Here is a 6430-nt window from a genome sequence, read left to right as displayed (position 1 = left end):
TCGGCACTATTGCTGACTGCCGGGAGGGAAGCTGCGCCCCGGCCGAGTCAGACTCAGCCGTTGCGGCCCCCCCGAGCCCGCAGCGCGTAGCGCGGAAGCCATACGCCCCCCCGATGCGGAGCGACAGACGCCCCCGCGACCGCGGTTGGTCGGGAAGGCTTTTCGGATAGAGGTCGGACGGTGTGTGTGGACGGCTTCCCGTGGTGCCGCCGCTATCAAGCCGGAGGGTTTGAGAAACGTCATTCGCAGAAGGACCGGCGCGGCCGGCGGACGCTCGCACGCGCGGCGCCCGACACTCAGCCGCTCGCTCGGCCTCCGTGGATCGTGGCTAGGTGGGATGGATGCTTTTTCCGGGTCGTCTCGGTCTCGCCGCAGTACGGTCGCGCCGGGGCCTGCGGGGCGGCGCGGGGAGCGCCAACATTCGTAGTTGACACTTTGTTTCATTTTATCCGAGCGGGCGGGCGCCTCGAGAGGCGGACCGTCCGGGGCGACTCTCGGCCTTTGTTTAAGGAGCCGGCCGGGCATCACGCTCCTTCCTTGGATGGACAACATTCGTAGTTGACACTTTGTGTCATTTTATCCGAGCGGGCGGGCGCCGCGAGGCGGACCGTCCGGGGCGACTCTCGGCCTGTGTTTAAGGAGCCGGCCGGGCATCACGCTCCTTCCTTGGATGGACAACATTCGCAGTTGACACTTTGTGTCATTTTATCCGAGCAGACGGGCGCCGCGAGGCGGACCGTCCGGGGCGACTCTCGGCCTGTGTTTTCGGAGCCGGCCGGGCCTCACGCTCCCTCCTTGGATGGACAACATTCGTAGTTGACACTTTGTGTCATTTTATCCGAGCGGGCGGGCGCCGCGAGGCGGACCGTCCGGGGCGACTCTCGGCCTGTGTTTAAGGAGCCGGCCGGGCATCACGCTCCTTCCTTGGATGGACAACATTCGCAGTTGACACTTTGTGTCATTTTATCCGAGCAGACGGGCGCCGCGAGGCGGACCGTCCGGGGCGACTCTCGGCCTGTGTTTTCGGAGCCGGCCGGGCCTCACGCTCCCTCCTTGGATGGACAACATTCATAGTTGACACTTTGTGTCATTTTATCCGAGCGGGCGGGCGCCGCGAGGCGGACCGTCCGGGGCGACTCTCAGCCTGTGTTTAAGGAGCCGGCCGGGCATCACGCTCCTTCCTTGGATGGACAACATTCGCAGTTGACACTTTGTGTCATTTTATCAGAGCGGACGGGCGCCGCGAGGCGGACCGTCCGGGGCGACTCTCGGCCTGTGTTTAAGGAGCCGGCCGGGCATCACGCTCCTTCCTTGGATGGACAACATTCGTAGTTGACACTTTGTGTCATTTTATCCGAGCGGGCGGGCGCCGCGAGGCGGACCGTCCGGGGCGACTCTCGGCCTGTGTTTAAGGAGCCGGCCGGGCATCACGCTCCTTCCTTGGATGGACAACATTCGCAGTTGACACTTTGTGTCATTTTATCCGAGCGGACGGGCGCCGCGAGGCGGACCGTCCGGGGCGACTCTCGGCCTGTGTTTAAGGAGCCGGCCGGGCATCACGCTCCTTCCTTGGATGGACAACATTCGTAGTTGACACTTTGTGTCATTTTATCCGAGCGGGCGGGCGCCGCGAGGCGGACCGTCCGGGGCGACTCTCGGCCTGTGTTTAAGGAGCCGGCCGGGCATCACGCTCCTTCCTTGGATGGACAACATTCGCAGTTGACACTTTGTGTCATTTTATCCGAGCAGACGGGCGCCGCGAGGCGGACCGTCCGGGGCGACTCTCGGCCTGTGTTTAAGGAGCCGGCCGGGCATCACGCTCCTTCCTTGGATGGACAACATTCGTAGTTGACACTTTGTGTCATTTTATCCGAGCGGGCGGGCGTCGCGAGGCGGACCGTCCGGGGCGACTCTCGGCCTTTGTTTAAGGAGCCGGCCGGGCATCACGCTCCTTCCTTGGATGGACAACATTCGCAGTTGACACTTTGTGTCATTTTATCCGAGCGGGCGGGCGCCGCGAGGCGGACCGTCCGGGGCGACTCTCGGCCTGTGTTTAAGGAGCCGGCCGGGCATCACGCTCCTTCCTTGGATGGACAACATTCGCAGTTGACACTTTGTGTCATTTTACCTCCAGAGCTCCAGAGCTCCATAGCACCAGAGCTCCATGGCTTCAGAGCTCCATAGCACCATAGCTCCATACCTCCAGAGCTCCAGGGCTCCATAGCTCCATACCTCCAGAGCTCCATACCTCCAGAGCTCCAGAGCTCCATAGCACCAGAGCTCCATGGCTTCAGAGCTCCATAGCACCATAGCTCCATACCTCCAGAGCTCCAGGGCTCCATAGCTCCATACCTCCAGAGCTCCATACCTCCAGAGCTCCAGAGCTCCATAGCACCAGAGCTCCATGGCTTCAGAGCTCCATAGCACCATAGCTCCATACCTCCAGAGCTCCAGGGCTCCAAAGCTCCATACCTCCAGAGCTCCATACCTCCAGAGCTCCATACCTCCAGAGCTCCATAGCTCCATAGCACCAGAGCTCCATAGCTCCATAGCACCAGAGCTCCATAGCACCAGAGCTCCATAGCACCAGAGCTCCATAGCTCCATAGCACCAGAGCTCCATAGCTCCATAGCACCAGAGCTCCATAGCTCCATAGCACCAGAGCTCCATACTTCCAGAGCTCCATAGCTCCATAGCTCCATAGCACCAGAGCTCCATAGCTCCATAGCACCAGAGCTCCATAGCTCCATAGCACCAGAGCTCCATACTTCCATAGCTCCATAGCTCCATACCTCCAGAGCTCCATAGCTCCATAGCTCCATACCTCCAGAGCTCCATAGCTCCAGAGCTCCATAGCTCCATAGCACCAGAGCTCCATAGCTCCATAGCACCAGAGCTCCATACTTCCATAGCTCCAGGGCTCCATAGCTCCAGGGCTCCATAGCTCCATACCTCCAGAGCTCCATAGCTCCATACTTCCAGAGCTCCATAGCTCCATAGCACCAGAGCTCCATAGCTCCATAGCACCAGAGCTCCATAGCTCCATAGCACCAGAGCTCCATAGCTCCATAGCACCAGAGCTCCATAGCTCCATAGCTCCAGGGCTCCATAGCTCCATAGCTCCAGGGCTCCATAGCTCCATAGCTCCAGGGCTCCATAGCTCCATAGCTCCATACCTCCAGAGCTCCATACCTCCAGAGCTCCATACCTCCATAGCACCAGAGCTCCATAGCTCCAGGGCTCCAGGGCTCCATAGCTCCATACCTCCAGAGCTCCATAGCTCCATACTTCCAGAGCTCCATAGCTCCATAGCTCCATACTTCCATAGCTCCATAGCTCCATACTTCCATAGCACCTGAGCTCCATACCTCCAGAGCTCCATAGCTCCAGCCTGGGTGGCTGGTGGCTCCATAGCTCCATACTTCCATAGCTCTAAGTCAGAGAGTTGGCGAAAATTGCACTAAGTGCGAAAGCCCATTCATTTACAACGGCGTGTCCGCCAGGCGGCGACATTTCCCCGTTACCGGTGGCTGCGCGGCGGGTGAGTGACAGAGCTTATCCGAGCGGCTGGAACTCTGCGCCGGCGTGGTCGAGCGTGAGGCCTCGGCCCTTTGGCTGCCTGGTACCTAAAACACTTCCATTGATCCAGCCACGGAGGGTGCTGGCTGGTGGCTCCATACCTCCATAGCTCCATAGCTCCATAGCTCCATAGCACCAGAGCTCCATAGCTCCATAGCACCAGAGCTCCATGGCTTCAGAGCTCCATAGCACCATAGCTCCATACCTCCAGAGCTCCAGGGCTCCATAGCTCCATACCTCCAGAGCTCCATACCTCCAGAGCTCCATACCTCCAGAGCTCCATAGCACCAGAGCTCCATGGCTTCAGAGCTCCATAGCACCATAGCTCCATACCTCCAGAGCTCCAGGGCTCCAAAGCTCCATACCTCCAGAGCTCCATACCTCCAGAGCTCCATACCTCCAGAGCTCCATAGCTCCATAGCACCAGAGCTCCATAGCTCCATAGCACCAGAGCTCCATAGCACCAGAGCTCCATAGCACCAGAGCTCCATAGCTCCATAGCACCAGAGCTCCATAGCTCCATAGCACCAGAGCTCCATAGCTCCATAGCACCAGAGCTCCATACTTCCAGAGCTCCATAGCTCCATAGCTCCATAGCACCAGAGCTCCATAGCTCCATAGCACCAGAGCTCCATAGCTCCATAGCACCAGAGCTCCATACTTCCATAGCTCCATAGCTCCATACCTCCAGAGCTCCATAGCTCCATACCTCCAGAGCTCCATAGCTCCAGAGCTCCATAGCTCCATAGCACCAGAGCTCCATAGCTCCATAGCACCAGAGCTCCATACTTCCATAGCTCCAGGGCTCCATAGCTCCAGGGCTCCATAGCTCCATACCTCCAGAGCTCCATAGCTCCATACTTCCAGAGCTCCATAGCACCATAGCTCCATACCTCCAGAGCTCCAGGGCTCCATAGCTCCATACCTCCAGAGCTCCATACCTCCAGAGCTCCATACCTCCAGAGCTCCATAGCACCAGAGCTCCATGGCTTCAGAGCTCCATAGCACCATAGCTCCATACCTCCAGAGCTCCAGGGCTCCATAGCTCCATACCTCCAGAGCTCCATACCTCCAGAGCTCCATACCTCCAGAGCTCCAGAGCTCCATAGCACCAGAGCTCCATGGCTTCAGAGCTCCATAGCTCCATACCTCCAGAGCTCCAGGGCTCCATAGCTCCATACCTCCAGAGCTCCATACCTCCAGAGCTCCAGAGCTCCATAGCACCAGAGCTCCATGGCTTCAGAGCTCCATAGCACCATAGCTCCATACCTCCAGAGCTCCAGGGCTCCATAGCTCCATACCTCCAGAGCTCCATACCTCCAGAGCTCCATACCTCCAGAGCTCCATAGCTCCATAGCACCAGAGCTCCATAGCTCCATAGCACCAGAGCTCCATAGCACCAGAGCTCCATAGCACCAGAGCTCCATAGCTCCATAGCACCAGAGCTCCATAGCTCCATAGCACCAGAGCTCCATACTTCCAGAGCTCCATAGCTCCATAGCTCCATAGCACCAGAGCTCCATAGCTCCATAGCACCAGAGCTCCATAGCTCCATAGCACCAGAGCTCCATACTTCCATAGCTCCATAGCTCCATACCTCCAGAGCTCCATAGCTCCATACCTCCAGAGCTCCATAGCTCCAGAGCTCCATAGCTCCATAGCACCAGAGCTCCATAGCTCCATAGCACCAGAGCTCCATACTTCCATAGCTCCAGGGCTCCATAGCTCCAGGGCTCCATAGCTCCATACCTCCAGAGCTCCATAGCTCCATACCTCCAGAGCTCCATAGCTCCATACTTCCAGAGCTCCATAGCTCCATAGCACCAGAGCTCCATAGCTCCATAGCACCAGAGCTCCATAGCTCCATAGCACCAGAGCTCCATAGCTCCATAGCACCAGAGCTCCATAGCTCCATAGCTCCAGGGCTCCATAGCTCCATAGCTCCAGGGCTCCATAGCTCCATAGCTCCAGGGCTCCATAGCTCCAGGGCTCCAGGGCTCCATAGCTCCATACCTCCAGAGCTCCATAGCTCCATACTTCCAGAGCTCCATAGCTCCATAGCTCCATACTTCCATAGCTCCATAGCTCCATACTTCCATAGCACCAGAGCTCCATACCTCCAGAGCTCCATAGCTCCAGCCTGGGTGGCTGGTGGCTCCATAGCTCCATACTTCCATAGCTCCAGTCAGAGAGTTGGCGAAAATTGCACTAAGTGCGAAAGCCCATTCATTTACAACGGCGTGTCCGCCAGGCGGCGACATTTCCCCGTTACCGGTGGCTGCGCGGCGGGTGAGTGACAGAGCTTATCCGAGCGGCTGGAACTCTGCGCCGGCGTGGTCGAGCGTGAGGCCTCGGCCCTTTGGCTGCCTGGTACCTAAAACACTTCCATTGATCCAGCCACGGAGGGTGCTGGCTGGTGGCTCCATACCTCCATAGCTCCATAGCACCAGAGCTCCATAGCTCCATAGCACCAGAGCTCCATGGCTTCAGAGCTCCATAGCACCATAGCTCCATACCTCCAGAGCTCCAGGGCTCCATAGCTCCATACCTCCAGAGCTCCATACCTCCAGAGCTCCATACCTCCAGAGCTCCATAGCACCAGAGCTCCATGGCTTCAGAGCTCCATAGCACCATAGCTCCATACCTCCAGAGCTCCAGGGCTCCATAGCTCCATACCTCCAGAGCTCCATACCTCCAGAGCTCCATACCTCCAGAGCTCCATAGCACCAGAGCTCCATGGCTTCAGAGCTCCATAGCACCATAGCTCCATACCTCCAGAGCTCCAGGGCTCCATAGCTCCATACCTCCAGAGCTCCATACCTCCAGAGCTCCATACCTCCAGAGCTCCAGA

This window comes from Syngnathus leptorhynchus, unplaced genomic scaffold, assembly GCF_054491065.1.
Source record: "Syngnathus leptorhynchus isolate UIUO unplaced genomic scaffold, UIUO_Slep HiC_scaffold_49, whole genome shotgun sequence".
NCBI lineage: Eukaryota > Metazoa > Chordata > Actinopteri > Syngnathiformes > Syngnathidae > Syngnathus > Syngnathus leptorhynchus.
This window is presented reverse-complemented; position numbering follows the sequence as displayed.